This window comes from Arachis ipaensis, chromosome B2 (assembly GCF_059453495.1).
Source record: "Arachis ipaensis isolate K30076 ecotype BB chromosome B2, ASM5945349v1, whole genome shotgun sequence".
NCBI classification, from domain to species: domain Eukaryota; kingdom Viridiplantae; phylum Streptophyta; class Magnoliopsida; order Fabales; family Fabaceae; genus Arachis; species Arachis ipaensis.
The window spans coordinates 106,645,600-106,662,500 of NC_142437.1; the positions used below are offsets into that span (position 1 = coordinate 106,645,600).

Here is a 16,901-nt window from a genome sequence, read left to right on the forward strand (position 1 = left end):
ACGATGACATTATTTCAAAACATGTAAAATGAAATAATAAAATATAGTTTAATTGATGTGCACAATAAAATAAATATGAAACTTATAAAATAGTAGTCAAATGTGAATAGCAATAGTTGCCTTCTGTTCTAAGGTACTATATTAAACTGCGACTTAAATTAATAATTATTAGTTAAAAAATTTACAATTATGTACTATTTTTTATTATTTTGGTTGAAAATAATATATTTTGATATTGTTTTTTAGGATTACTGACATAAAATTTTGATAATTTTAAAATAATTTAAATACTTTATATCTTAATTCTTTTAGCAAAACTTCAACAACTCATAAAAGTTAACACAATAAATAGTTATAAATTAAAGTGATAGACAAGAGTAAAAGTTGCGATGATGATACTTGGTAATAATTAATATCGATAGGAAGAAGAGAATGTGAAAGGAGAAGAAAAAAATGAGAAAGGAGAACAAGATAATATAATAGTGACGGTGAGACAATGACATGTATGTATATAGAGAATAATATATAGTAAAAGAAAAAATAGTGTTTGATATAGTGAGGCGATATAATACAAATATAAATTAATAATTTTGAAAAAAAAATGCAATTAAACATAGTTTAAAGAATTAAATATAAAATTAAAATAATATTTTTTATCAATTGAAATTATACATAAAGATAAAGAGTGTTTTGAATATAAATTTTTATCTCAGCTTTAAATTAAATACTATTAAAAATAAATAAATAAATTTAATAACATTTTTAAATAGTTAATTGTAAATAATATTTTTAAAAATCTTTATTTTTATTTTATTACACATAATAACAACATAATAAATTTGTTTAATATCTTATTTAATTTAAATTTATAAATTTTATACATTCTAAAAGTTAAATAATTTGTCACAAAGAAAAGTTAAATAATTTATAAAATTTTTATTTTTGTTTTTAAATTTTTTTTATTCTTAATGTTTTGATTATTTTATTAAATTTATAATTTTAAAAATAAAATTTTAAAAATTAATCTCTTCACAATAATAGAAAAGCGCTAAATAAGCACGTGTCTATTGAGCCGCTAGTAATAGATAAATGATACTAAAGGGGTTAATAGTCAAATTCGTCCCTGAAAGATCACTCATTCTTTAAATTAGTCCTCAAATGATTTTTTTAGTCATATTAGTCCTTGAAAGATAAAACGTAAGTCAAATTGGTCCTTCCATTAGTTAGATGATGACGTGTCAGGTGAGTGACACCTAGCATGTCATGTGTCACTTGATATATAAAAAAGTTATTTATAATCAAAACAGTCCTTGAAAGTTCAGACGTAAGTCATTTTATTAGTCCTTATATAATTTTTTATTTTTTCTTCATAATATTAAATTTAAAATATTTTTTGATAGTACTAATTTTAATATTATTTTTAGATCTTAATAAACAAAATTCTCTTTACATCAAATAATAAAAATAATTAAATTATTATAAATTTGTTTTGTCATTTATATTTTAAAATTTTATATTTTCAAATTGTAATTTTTTTTATAGTAAAATTGTTTTATTTAACGAATTTATCAAATTATTGTTGATTATATATTTTAAAATTTAATATTTTAAATCTCACTAAATAATATAGTAGTTATTTTAAAATCTAAATTTTTTTAATTTTTAAAATTATAATTTTTGTTATTGTTTAATTTATATGGTAAAACTCAATAATTAAAAAATTAATTTGTTGAATCACTTCTTAAATCTTAATATTTTAATATAAAAAATTTATATAATAGAACTCAAATTATTGTTGAATCTTAATAACTAGTATATACTAAAAGTTTTAATATTTTGGATTTCACTAAATAAAAATAGTAGTTATTTTAAATATTTTAATCTTTTATTCAACAAATGATCCTACAAATCGATTTTTAAATTATTGAGTTCTATCATATAAATTAAACAATAATATAAATTATAATTTTAAAAATTTTAAAAAATTTAAATTTTAAAATAACTACTATATTATTTAGTGAGATTTAAAATATTAAATTTTTAAATATATAATCAACAATAATTTGATAAACTCATTTAAATAAAAAAATTTCACTATATAGAAAACTTACAATTTAAAAATGTAAAACTTTAAAATATAAATGACAAAATAATTTTATAGTAATTTAATTATTTTTATTATTTTATGTGAAGAGAATTTTGTTTATTAAGATCTAAAAATAATATTAAAATTAGTACTATCATAAAATATTTTAAATTTAATATTATGTAAAAATAAAAAAATATATATAAGGACTAATTTGATTAATTTTTAAAATTTTAGGAATGAAATTGACTTACGTTTGGACTTTTAGGACTATTTTGATTATAAATAACTTTTTTATATGTCAAATGACACGTGACGTACTAGGTGTCACTGACCTGATACGTCATCCAATCATCTGGTAACACGTGGCACTTAACATCGTCATCTAACTAACGGCAGGACTAATTTGAGTTACGTTTTATCTTTCAAGGACTAATATGACTAAAAAAATTATTTAAAGACTAATTTAAAGAATAAGTGATCTGTCAGGACGAATTTGACTATTAACCCGATACTAAAGATACAAAACGTGGAATCTAGAAAAGTGATATTAGAGGAAAGAATTGGCCAAAAGAAGATACCTGTTGTACTTGATGACGTAGACAAATTGGAGCAACTAAATGCTTTGGCTGCAAATCGTAAATGGTTCTGCCCAGGGAGTGTAATAATCATCACAACAAGAGATCAACGTCTTCTTAATTGGCTTGGAATTGACAAGGTATATAGGCTGGAAAAGTTGAGTGACAGAGAATCTGTTGAACTTTTTAGTTGGCATGCATTTAAGGAACCATTTCCTATTGAAGAATTTGTCGGGTTTACAAGTAAAGTGGTCTCCTATTGTGGGAGATTACCGCTAGCACTTGAGGTTCTTGGATCACATTTGTTTAAAAGGGGAATACAAGAGTGGATAAGTGTTTTGGAGAAACTCAAAAACATTCCCAATGAGCAAATACAAAAGAAGCTGAAAATAAGCTTTGATGGTTTAAACGATGACGAAGATAGGGAAATATTCCTTGATATAGCTTTTTTCTTTATCGGAATGGACAAAGACGAAGTAATTGATATATTGAATGGCTGTGGATATTCTACTGAAATTGGGATCAGTGTTCTCAGGGAACGATCTCTTGTAACAATTGACTCTTAAGAACAAACTTAGAATGCATTATTTGTTGCGAGATATGGGAAGAGAAATCATTCGTGAGAATCTACCTTTACCCGAAGAACGCAGTAGATTGTGGAATCCAGAAGAAGTGCTTGATGTCTTATCAAAAGACATGGTATGAATCTCATGGATTTTTATTTGATTTTTGAGTTGTATATTGTTTCTTGGATCCTAATAAGATATTGGGTTTCAAAAATCATTTAAACTCACTAGAGGCTACAAATAATTATCTAACCATGGCATTTTGTTTTTCTGTTTATTTTATTTTAAAGGGAACAAAAGCTATTCAGGGACTTGCTTTGAAGTTGTCAAGGATGAAACCAATTCATTTGAAGACCAATGCTTTTAGGAAGATGAAGAGACTAAGATTGCTTCAACTTGGTGGTGTACAACTTGATGGCGACTTTAAATACCTCTCAACCGATCTTCCATGGTTGTCCTGGCATGGATGTTCTTCAGAATATACAACTACAGGTTTTCATCAAGGAAATTTAGTTGCCATTCACCTCAAATATAGCAATCTCCAGCTAGTATGGAAGAAGAGGCAGGTCCGATTAATAAACAATTAGGCTAGGTGTATTTTAAAATCAGCCACCAAAATCAGCCACCAGTATAGTATAGAGCAGGTAGCTTCTTCATTTATTTATTTATTTTTTATTGAAATTTTTGCAGATGCTAATGAAGTTGGAAATTCTCAATCTGAGTCATTCTCAATATTTGATAGAGACTCCTGATTTTTCAAACATTCCTAATCTTAAAAAGTTAATACTCAAATATTGTTCAAGGCTATCTTTGGTTTCCCATACCATTGGAGATCTTAAAAAAATTCTTCTAGTCAATCTGAAAGGTTGCACAAACCTTCGTATACTTCCAAGAAGCATCTACAAGTTGAAATCTCTGAAAACTCTCATTCTTTCTGGATGTCCAGAAATTAACAAGTTGGAAGAGGATTTAGAACAGATGGAATCTTTGACAACTTTGATGGCCAATAAAACTGCTATAACACAAGTGCCAAATGCATTGATAAGATTGAAAAGCATTGTATATGTTTCTTTGTGTGGCTTTGAAGGATTGTCCCGTGAAGTGTTTCCTTCAATCATTTGGTCATGGACCCCCCCAACAAATAACCTCTCACCCCAAATGCAAACATATGCAAATGTTTCATGTCTTGTTTCTTTAACTATGCCAAATAATAGCTTCCATGGTACATCATCCATTATCGGAGAGCTCCCAAATAATCAGAGTGTCAGGTTAGAAAGCGGTTCACAAATATAAACAACCGGAGATTTTACCTTGGATGCCATAAATATAAAAAATTGTAAGGAACTGGAAGCACCACCTGTGATATCACATGTTTCAAATATGGATACCTCAGCCTTAGTTGATTGTCGCAGTCAAGATGACATGCCTAGATCAAAAGCTACCATCAGTTTCATTTTAATTCAAATGGGAACGAAATGTCCGGTCACAAAAATACTAAAAGAAAGCATTTCACAGGTTTGTGATATCTGTCTTACTTGAAGTGTCTGAATATTATGTATATTCAAATGTACAGGAAATCATCTCTTTATAGAGGAATTACAGAAATAAAAATAACTAAAAAATAGAAAAAAATACTAACCTAAAATAAAAAAATATTTCTAATCATAAAATCCCTAAAAATAAGCTAAACTAAAATCGGAAAGGATATTATAATTAATTCTATTTACAGAAAAGATTCATGAAATAAATTAGGAATCTGATTTTGATTTGATCTAGTCAACACTCCCCCTCAAGCTGGCTTGAAGATATCCTTCATTGACAGCTTGCTTATTATGCTATCAAAGATTTTCTTGGGTAATCCTTTAGTTAGAACATCTGCCAATTATTCCGTGGTCGGAACATATGGGATACAAATCTGTCCTCTCTCAATCTTTTCCTTTATAAAATGCTTGTCAACTTCAACATGTTTAGTTCTATCATGCAAAACTGGATTATGGGCAATAGAAATTGCAAATTTGTTGTCACGATACAACCTTATTGGTGGAGAAATGGGAACCTTTAGTTCTTGTAGGATTTTCTCTACCCATAGTGCTTCACATATTCCATGAGCCACTGCTCTAAACTCAGCTTGTGCACTACTTCATGCCACAACACTCTGCTTTTTACTCCTCCAATTAACCAGGTTTCCGCCAACAAAAGTACAATACCCAGATGTTGACCCTCTATCCATGACATTTCCAGCCCAATCCGCATCTGTATAAGCTTCTACTTGAAGATGTCCATGCTTTTTGTAGAGTAACCCTTTCCCAGGCGACCCCTTCAAGTACCTTAAAATTCTAAAGACAGCATCCAAGTGTTCTTGACCAGGTGAATGCATAAACTGGCTTACCATGCTCACAGCAACGGCTATATCCGGGCGTGTATGGGATAAATAGATTAGCCTCCCTACCAACCGCTGATATCTCTCTTTGTCTATCACATTTTCTGGTTCAGCTGGCTTCAATTTTAAGTTAGGCTCTATAGGTGTTTCAGCAGCTTTACCACCAAGTAATCCCATCTCTTTTAAAAGATCTAGGATGTACTTTCGTTGATTCATAAAAATGCCTTCCTTAGACCTTGCAAATTCAATTCCAAAGAAGTATTTTAATGAGTCAAGTTCTTCGATTTCAAATGCTTTGGCAAGCTTTTCCTTCAAGTCTTTTAGCTTCAAAGAATTATCACCTCTAAAAATAATGTCATCCACATATACAATTAAGATGGCAGTTTTATTAGCTGCAGAATGTTATAGAAAAGGGTATGGTCAACTTGGCTTTGAGTATAACTAAATCCCTTCACCACCATTCCAAGTCGTTCAAACCAAGCTCTTGGGGATTGTTTCAATCCATAGAGAGATTTCTTTAGTTTGCACACTTTGTTCCTCCCTAGTTCAACCTCAAATCTAGGTGGGAGTTTCATGAACACCTTTTCCTCTAACTCCCCATTCAGGAAAGCATTTTTTTATATCCAATTGATGTAAAAGCCAATTGTAATTCACAGCAAGAGATAAGAGAATTCGCACAGAGCTGAGTTTGGAAACTGGAGCAAAAGTCTCTCGATAATCTACTCCATAGGTTTGTGTATATCCCCTAACTACTAACCTAGCCTTATACCTCTCTATGCTTCCATCAGCATTGCACTTGATGGTAAAAATCCACCTGCAGCCAACCAATTTTGTATTCTGTGGCAGATCTACAATCTCTCAAGTTTCATTCTTCTTGAATGCATGCCACTCTTTCATCACTGCTAATTTCCAGTTGGGATCATCTAGTGCTTCCTCTATGTTCTTAGGCTCAAACAGATTTGTAATTTTAGAAGTAAAAGCTCGATATTTTTGAGAGAGATTTTGGTAAGAGACACAATTGGAAATAGGATGGTTGGTGCTGGTTTTGAGTACCTTTTTGGTGCATGTTTTGGTTTCTTTCCTAAGGGCTATGGGCAAGTTATTATTAGAAGTGACAATTTCAGATTTACCTGGAAGTTCCTGAAGTACTACAGTTGGGCCGTCTTTCGAATTTTCAGATTGGGTTGGTACAGAGATGATGGGCTGGTCTCTAATCTTTTTGGGATATTTTCGAACATAACACCGAAGCTCCTTTTCTGATTGTGGTATTTCTTTTTCTGTTTGGATTCTAACTAATTCTGGCACAATTTTAGAATTGGTTTCCACATCTTGTTTTGCAATTGTTTTAGAATTTACTTGATTAGTGAAAGTTGTATCCTTAATATGTAAGATAGGAGTGGGTAAAAGTTCATGCACAAAATTTTCTTCCCTTAGACTCTCCCCCTGAAGAGAATTTTTCTGAAAAAAGGTTTCATGTTCCAAAAAAGTAACATCCATGCTTACGTGAAATTTTTTGGTGTGTGGATTGAAACATTTATAACCCTTTTGACTTGGGAAATAGCCAATAAAAATACATTTTTCTGCCCTTGGATCAAGTTTACTTCGATATGAAGGTGTATGTAAAAATACAGTGCAACCAAATACTTTTAAAGGTAAGTCAGAATGCAATCTACATGCTGAAAAATTCTTTTAAAAGTATCCAACGGTGTGCAGTAATTTAACACACGTGTGGGCATTCGATTTATGAGATAGGCTGCTGTTAGGACAGCATCTCCCCATAAATACTTTGGAACATTACCCTCAAACATAATGGCACGTGCTACTTCAAGAAGATGTTTATTCTTCCTTTCAGTAATGCCATTTTGTTGGGGTGTATTGGGGCATGTAGATTGATGTTGAATACCCTTCTTTTGAAGAAATTCACCAAGATTTTTATTAAAGTATTCAGTGCTATTATCACTTCTTAATATTGAAATTTTTGTGTCAAATTGTGTTTCTACCATTGTTGAAAAATACTGAAAAATTTTTGAAACCTCTGATTTTTCATGCATGAGATAGATCCAACATAGTCGTGTGTGGTCATCGATAAAAGTTACAAACCATTTTTTTTCAAATTGAGTTGTTATTTTCGATGGACCCATACATCACTATGAATCAAGTGGAAAGGTTTAGATGCATGATAAGGTTGAGAGTAATAAGGAGCTCTATGACTTTTTGAACGAATACAACTTTCACATTTAAGCAAAGAAGAATCAATATTCTTAAACAAACTTGGAAATAAATATTTGAGATATGGAAAACTAGGGTGTCCTAGTCTATTGTGCCAGAGCATTATTTGGTCCTTTATAGGCATAGAACTTATACCACTAAATCCTTGAGCTATTTTATCCTTCGAAATATCCTTAAAATGATAAAGTCCATCCATCATCTTAGCACTGCTAATCATCTTTCCCGAGGTCCGGTCCTGAAAAATACCATGAGTGTCAAAGAATGTCACAGCATAATTGGAATCCTTGCAGATTTTACTAATAGAGAGAAGATTACAAGAAAGCTTTGGTACATGTAGGACATTTCTTAGGTCAATATTTTTGGACAGTTTAAATGTACCTTTTCCAGCAATAGATGAAAAACTACCATCAGCAACTCTAATTTTCTCATTTTCAAAGCAAGGAGAAAAAGTTTTAAATAAAGGAGAGAGGCTGGTCATATGGTCAGATGCACCTGAATCAACAATCCATGGTGCATTCAAGTTTGAGGTGCAGTTAAGGGACATAGGAATACTAAAATTACCTGTTTGAGCCAAAGAACCACCAGGAGTACTAGACACAGAACTGGAATTTAACAGCCTTATGAGCTGCTCAACCTGTTCCTTACTCAATGATTTTTCAGCCTCATGAGCAGTTGGGATAGAGTGTATTTTGGGATCAGGTTTGCTGCCTTTAAGATGTGCTAGTTTTCCATGAATTTTTCCATCAAGTTTCTTGCGTGTGACGGGGTTTATTGCAGTGGTCACACCAAAGATTGGAAGGGTGCTTCTGATTTGATGAACTTTTAAGTGCAGCAGGTGTCACTAAGAGTGCATTTGACTCCAAAGAAGTCTGTTCAGCCTTGCCTTTCCCTATCATCATAGCTCTACGAGTTTCCTCTCTTCTAACTTCAACAAATACTTCTCCAATTGAGCCTTTCCCTATCATCACAGCTCTACGAGTTTCCTCTTTTCTAACTTCAGCAAATACTTCTCCAATTGAGGGTAGGATTGCTCTTCCAATAATTCTGCCACGAACTTCATCTAGCTCCACGTTGAGGCCTGCAAGAAATTGGAAAATCCTCCCTTCTTCCACCATTTGTTGGTGGTGTTTGGCATCAACGGCTGAATTCCACTTGTAGTTATTGAAGTGGTCAAGATCCTGCCACACCCACTTTAATGTGTGGAAATATTTGGTGACATTGTCACTCCCTTGTTGAATTTCTCTAGCTTTTAGAGTAAGTTCATAAATCTGGGATTTATTCCCAAGATCAGAGTACATCTCCTTGACACTATCCCACAATTCTTTGGCAGTGGTATAGTACATGTAGTTACTACGGATATCCTCCTCCATTGAGTTCACCAGCCATGTCATCACCATAGAATTTTCGGTATCCCACACATTATATTGTGGGTCAGTGATGTTAGGCTGGTTTCGCTCACCGGTGAGATATCCAATCTTCCCTCTTCCACGGATATACATCTGAACTGATTGAGACCACCTAAGGTAGTTTGACCCATTGAGTTGAAATGTGGTGATCTGAACTGAATGGGAGTCACCACTAACTAGTACCCGTTGCTCAGATTTTAAATATGATGGAATAGGAGTGGTGTTCTATTTACAGAAAAGATTCATAAAATAAATTAGGAATCTGATTTTGATTTGATATAGTCAACAGTCTTCAAACTATCAAATTTTATTTTCTTCTAATTTATTTCGTTTACTATATATATAGATAGATTCTTTCTATTTTTAAAAAGAATTTTAGCAAAAGTAGTATTACAAGATATTTATAAGGCATTTCTCAACTCTTAAACTAACTCTTGGAATCAGGTTAGTAAAACTGGAATTAATCTAGAGAGTATTTAGAAAGAGAGAAAACAAGAGCAAACAAAAGACTTAGGCACAAATATTATTTGCAGAAAACTAACCAATGAATTGTTTATATAATCAACTGCAAAGAGAAATTAACACTTAACTTTGCAAATCATTAAAATATACTCTGCCATATCTTATACACTTATTACTTGAACAACTGAAATTTGTATTCTTAACCAAGCATATGTTATTGTGAATCATTAATCATACAGAAACTGGCTGCCAGTACCAGTGATGTGGGAGAATGTTTGCTCCCTGGTGACAACAATACTGATTGGTTAAGTTTCAATGGTGAAGGTCCTTCTGTGATTTTCGAAGTCCCTAAAGTGAAAGGGCATAATTTGAAGGCAGTGACATTGTGCATTGTTTATTCCTCCCCAGATATCATGACATATGAAGGCCTAATTCTTAAAAATCTGTCGATCATTAATCACACAAAGATCACTCCTTATCTATATGAGGGAGACACCTTGCTTTCACTTAGAGATGAAGATTGGCAGAGTGTTATATCAAATCTTGAAGCTGGTGACAAAGTTCAGGTGGTTGTTGTTTTGGGGGATGGAATCATTGCGAAGAACACTGCAGTTTACCTCATTCATGATGAGTTGATCGACCAAAACATTGATGAATGCCAAGAAGATGTCATTGTGAATAGCATGGTTGTTGGTAAGAAAGAAGATGCTTCTAATGTTGATGATATGAGAGATAAGAGTTTCAGTGTCCCTGCTGTTGATGCTACACCTGCAATCAGTAATAAGATTCCTGTTTCCGGCACAGATAAAAAAGTAAGTGTCATGGATGTAAGTTTGTTACGTTCTATTTTATGATATAAGCATAATTGTTATCATTTTGGTTGTTGTAGTTCAAGTTGTTGGACAAATTGAATTGCTTCAACTGCAACAGAGCAAAATTGTAACAAGTTAAGATCTAATTTTCAAGGTATGATGGCCTTCCTATGCTGCTTTACTTCCCAGTTAGGCAAGCCCCTAGCCGAGCCTGGGTTCTCCTTGCCTCATAGCCCTGCTGCGCATACAGCACGGTTCTTGTATCATGGATTTTCGCTACGAATCTAACAACAAGTAAATAAACAAGCTGTAGTTTAAAATGAGAACGATAATGATGATTTCAGGTATCTTATCACCTTCTCTATCCAGATGGAGCTCGTTACTTGTGTCTTGGCCTTCATGAATCTAATTCAGAAAAGACTTAATGTGGGTTGTGCTTATTTGACTATTTGATGATCATACTCTCTGGAATTTTCGTTTTCCAAGCGAGTTCAAATTTTTCTGAAAATAAGATATGAGCATTAGTTTTACACAGAATCAGCAGACGAAATGAACAAAATAAGTACAAAAACATAGAGAAAGTAAAAGAGGAGAGAACTAATGTGTAATTGAATATGAAGTTTCAACAATTACATACTTCTTTATAGCATAGGCGAGTGTGAGCATACTATATAAGGTGGCAAAATGAATAAATGTACTTTTACATTTTTAATGACAGCAGAAAAGACTTTCTACAAGTTGATAATTTCAGCAGCAGTTAATTTGAAGTTCAAAATAGTAGCAGCACTCCCAAGATAAACTTAAAGGTAGTAGTAACATAAAATATAGGAGTCAAATAAAAATGCAAATATAACCAGGTCCTTAAAGTGCAATTTTGCTTTAAAAACTCTATCAAATTTAGCCTGCAACATAACATGGACGAAATAAATTGTATACTTTAAAATAATGTTCATAGATACTTAGACAATTAGCACTTACATTGTTATCTCCACCATGAACAGTGAAATTTGCATATGCTACCATATCATCAGCACAAACAATACCTTCAGCTTGTTGATCTGCATATACGAGATAAACCACTGTCTTCTTCACTGTGAATCCTAACCCCGCAACAACAACAATCTGCACTTTGTCACCGGCTTCAAGGATTGATGTTACCTTCTGCCACTCCTCATCTTTAAGTGAAGCCAGTGTATCTCCATCATAGACATAAGGGGTGGTTTTTGTGTGATTTATGATAAACAGATTTTTGAAAATATGGGCTTCTGACGGTACATTGTTTGGGGAAGAAGAATAGACTATACACAACAACACTGTCTTTAACTTACGCCCATTCACTTGAGGGAAATGGAAAGTTACAGAAGAATCTTCGCTACTGTATGCTAACCAATCAGGATTCTTGTTGCCAGGAAGCAAACAATCTCGAGGTACTCTGGCACTAAATTTCTGCACAATAAAAAAAACATACTTTAGAATTGGAATGTAAATATAAGGTGTAAATCTCATACAGTTAAAGTTTGAATCAAGTGAATAGGTTGACAATAGAGACAAACCTGAAAAATATTCTCTCTAAGTACCTCTGTGACAGCACAACTCATTCCCATTTGGATTAAAATTAAATTCAAGGAAATTTCAGCTTCAATAATGTCATGTTTGCTGCAACAACCAGCTAATAATAAGGTACTCCTTTTTGAGACATTTGATGCACTTGATGTTACTATCATTTCATTGCAGTTTGTGACCTTAAAAGTATCAGAAGCTACATCTGCTATTTGAAGTTGTGAGCCACACTCCAGCCCAACATTCTGAACCAGTGGAAGCCCTCTGATGATGGATGATAGGCCTTGAGAATTTCTATTTGGAACTATTAAGGAAACAATATTTGACAAGTCCAAAAATGTTTGCACTTGGGGTGAGAAATTATTTGTTGGAGAGGTCCATGACCAAATGATTGAAGGAAACACATTGCGCGATAATCCTTCAAAGTCGCACAAAGAAATATACACAATGCTCTTTAATCTTAGTAGTGCATGAGGCACTTGTGTTATGGCAGTTTTATCTGCCATCAAAGTTGCCAATGATTCCATCTGTTCTATGTCCTCCTCTAGCTTATCAATCAATGAACATCCTGAAAGAATGAGAGTTTTGAGAGATTTCAACTTGTAGATGCTTCTTGGAAGTACACGAAGCCCTGAACACCCTTTCAAATTGATTAGAAAAACTTGCTTGAGATGTTCAATGCTATGAGAAACCGAAGTCAACTTTGGGCAATATTTGAGTATTAACTTTTCAAGATTGGGCATATTTGAAAAGTCAGGAGTTTGTGTCAAGTGTTGAGAATGACTAAGATTGAGAATTTTTAGATTCTTCATCATCTGCAAGAATTTTAAGGAGATGAATTCAAGAACTAAAAAAAACTAGATTTGAATATATGAAACTTCACTTGAATTGTTTTTAGAAATTTGTTAATAGGTATATACTTTTTTTATAAGAATTTCATTAATATGAGAAAACAGAAATACAGAAAAGGTGGGGGAATAGGGTTCCCATATGAAAAAAAACAAAACACAAAACAAAACACAAAACAAACACCTATAAAAATGCAAAGCTCTCCAATCTTTCAACATGTCTAAAAAGATTATGAGCTTTGTTTTTCTCACTTGTTCTTGAAGTTTTCTTTGTTTGAGGTTTGCTATGTGACTATGTCCAACTACAAAAGTAAATAAAACTCAGAATTTATACCTGACCCTTCTTCCATACTAGGTCGAGTTTGCTATATTTGAAGTCAATGGCAACTAAATTTCCTTGATAAAAGTTTGCAGTTGTATATTCTGAAGGACATTCATGCCAGCACAACCATCGAAGATCTGTTGAAAGGTATTTAAAGTCTCCAACAAGTTGCACATTCGCAAACTGAAGCAATCTTAGTCTCTTCATCTCCTTAAATGCTTCTGTCTTTAAGTGGGTTGGATTCAGTGACTTTGACAGGTTCAAAGCAAGTCCCTCAATAGCTTTTGTTCCCTATAAATTATAGAAACCAAAAAGTAAAATTGGATTAATGGTAGCTAAAAGAGCACTAAAAATTTGAAAAAAAAAATCAAATAACTAAAACTCCAATCAGGTGGAATGATAAAAATTCAAGAGAACAGAATATAATTGAAGTTCCACTCCCTTGTTTGAAAATATAATTGAAAAGGATGAAACAAAAGTTTTCACAATATATCATTGTTGTTATATGAATTTGAAAACATACTTGAAATTCTTACCATGTCTTTTGATAATACATTAAGCACCTCAACTGGATTCCGCAACCTACTACGTTCCTCAGGTTTCATCGGCAAACTCTCGCGAATAACTTCTCTTCCCATGTCTCGCAGCAAACCATGCATGCCAAGTTTTCCCTTGGTGTCCACAGTAATAAGGCATCGTTCCATAAGAACATTCGTTCCAATTTCAGCTGAATGCCCGCAGCCATTTAATATATCAATCACATCATTTTTGTCCATTCCAATAAAGAAAAATGCTACATCAAGAAATATTTCTCTATCCCTATCATCACTTAGACCATCAAAACTTATTTTAAGCTTCTTCTGTACATCATTGTTTGGAATAGTTTTGAGTTTATTCAAAACACTCCTCCATTCATATACTTTCCTATTAAACAGATGTGACCCAATTACCTCAAGAGCCAGTGGCAATCTCTCACAATATGAAACAACTTCATTAGCAAGTGAAGCAAACTCTTCTTTTGGACACGGTTCTTTGAATGCATGCCAGCTAAAAAGTTCAATGGATTCTTTGTCATTTAACTCTTTCATACTATATAACTTGTCAATTCTAAGACAACGTAGAAGATGCTCGTCTCTTGTTGTGATGATTATTATGCTACCGGGACAGAACCATTCACGGCTTGCAGCTAAAGAATTTAGCTGCTCCAATTTGTCCACATCATCAAGTACAAGAAGAATCTTTTTCTGGCCAAGTCTTTTTTCCAATATTGACTTTCCAGATTCAATGTTTTCTACCTTTATTTTCGTTGTCCTAAAAATAGAAGAAAGAAGTTGCTGTTGTAAATAAAGAATTCCATTATCTTGATCCCAAACTTCTCTTATATTTAGGAGGAAGCACCGACCTTCAAACTCGCGGAAAAGTTTATTATAAATCGCTTTGCTAATGGTTGTTTTACCACTCCCTCCCATGCCCCATATACCAAGTAGTAGAGGATTTTCTTGCTGCTGGTCTTTTAACATTTCAATCACCTCTTCAACACGAGATTCAACTCCTACCGGATGATTTGCAACAAACAGTTCCTTCATGTCCAGCATATGAGTAATATGTTCAACAATGTTCTTAATATCCTCACTTTCATTCCTGCACCATAGGTACTAGAGATTATACAGACAGTAGGAGAAGATTTACAACTTTCTCAAGTTGTTTTAGTTTCATTGTAAGTATAATGTTGCTTAAAGTAAATAAAGACATGCAAGTTGGACAAAATTAAGTTGAATTATATCAATAAGAATTTCATAGGCATTTATATTGGAAGAAGTTAAAGAAAAAGAATTTTAGTATGCAATTCCAAAATTTAGAATTTATACAAACTTGCTAAAAAAAACTTTACATATTTAAACACCTGTTGAATAGAGATTTCTCCAAAATGTGAAGGATATTAATTAATTTACCTGGATTTTCGGATGACAAACCCCGCAATACACCCGACTTCACGGAGTGCTTTCCTCCAACTCTGCTCCTTGCCTTTTATTTTATCCGGATATCTTTTCATAAGGTTATCAAAAGCTTGTCCAAACTTACCAGTTTGATTTCGCACTTCTGAGGGATCTATATGGTAGAATACTGGCAGCACCTTTTGAGTTTTGTTTCTACAACATATCATGATGTCTTCCAACTCTTGCAAACACCATCTTGAAAATGCATAATTTGGTGACAAAATAATGATAGAAGTTTTAGACTCTCCAATTGCTTTCAGAAGCGAGATTGAGAGATTTTCCCCTCTTGCTAGCCCGTCTTCATCCTTGAAAACATAGATACCAGCATTTTCAAGAGATGCATAAAGATGTGAGATGAACTTTGAGCGAGTTTCTTTGCCTCGAAAGCTCAAGAATACATCATATGGCCTTTGCTGCATAAGTTTTTAAATGTGAAAATAAAACACACCGAACTAACTTTTAGACAAGTATTAAATCTATGCAGCATACACTATAAACTGAATTAAAAGTTTTTTATTCCATAGTAGCATACATTCACCTTAATTAAAAGTTTTTTAACAATTTATTATATTAAAAAATTTATTTTATTTATTAATGAATTTATTTTGGTAAAACGGGGGGCTGATTCGTGGCTGATTTTCAGTACGCACATTACATAATTATTAAAAATAGGGTGGAGAGGAGTGACAAATTTCAGGATTAAGGGAGTTGCAATTTTTTTTCTTTCTTTGTTATGTTCCAAAATGAGTTTCAAAAACAAATGGCAACTATAAATCAATTTATGTGCTCATAAACCATAACATCCTACAAACCTGAGGCTCAATCAATGATTCCTTCATATACATTTCTCTTCCGATGTCTTGTAGCAAACGATTCATGCAAAGCTTGTCCTCGTCAAACCACACAAGACTATGCTCTTCAAGTCCTTTAATTTCTCTTGGTGCGGCATTACGTCCAGCTTCTTGTAATATCTGACTTATATCATTTCGATTCATTCCAATAAAGATATGTCTCAAATAAGCTAGTTCAAGAAATATTTTCTTTTCTTCATATCCAACAGAATCTATGTTTTCTTTTAAAACCTGCCATACATCTAGAGAGGGGAATCTTTTGAAGCTGTCCAACACATTCTCCCACTCTTCTATACTTTTTTCAGATACAGCAGAGCCAACACCCACAAGAGCCAGTGGCAGTCCATCAGAATATTCAATTGCATAATTAATAAGACCAGAAAAACTTCTTTCAGGAGTGGCTTTGTTGAATGCGCTCCGACTAAAAAGCTCAACACATTCGTTGTAGTCCATTTCTTTCACTCTATATATGATTAACTCCAATCTCATGAAGTCGATCATGTTTAGTCCTTGTCGTGAAGATTATTATACTCCCTGGACCAAAGCATTCACGAGTTACTGGCAAAACCTCCAGTTCTCTTTCACTTCTCACATTATCAAGTATAAGAAGTACCTTTAAGCAACGAATTCCTTCCCACCATATATTTCTTGTTGAGTCAAAGTTTTGCGCTTTTGTTTTAACTTGGTCTTTCAAAAACAAAAGAAGCCTCTTTTCTATAAATTTGGAAGCCACCCATATTGGATAATCCCCCTTCCTATCCTGGATGCCTGCGACAAATTTTCTCACCTCGAAATTGTGGCTAA

The 16,901-nt window shown here is 32.9% G+C and overlaps 1 non-coding gene and 1 pseudogene across 1 annotated transcript in view; one reads left to right on the forward strand and one right to left on the reverse strand.

Moving 5' to 3' along the window:
- Positions 1-389: 389 nt before the first annotated feature.
- On the forward strand, positions 390-10,650 carry LOC107627617 (uncharacterized; annotated as a pseudogene).
- The window catches only part of LOC107625694 (disease resistance protein RPP2A), an 8,704-nt gene continuing 1,685 nt past the window's right edge, over positions 9,883-16,901 (reverse strand). The window contains exons 2-8 of the transcript XR_015904834.1: positions 16,059-16,901; positions 15,202-15,551; positions 13,786-14,890; positions 13,262-13,540; positions 12,073-12,894; positions 11,498-11,965; positions 9,883-11,020 (exon numbers count right to left, since the gene is read on the reverse strand). The exon at positions 16,059-16,901 is cut by the window's right edge and continues 221 nt beyond it. This is a non-coding gene — a transcript (disease resistance protein RPP2A). The remainder of the gene's footprint in view (positions 11,021-11,497; positions 11,966-12,072; positions 12,895-13,261; positions 13,541-13,785; positions 14,891-15,201; positions 15,552-16,058) is intronic.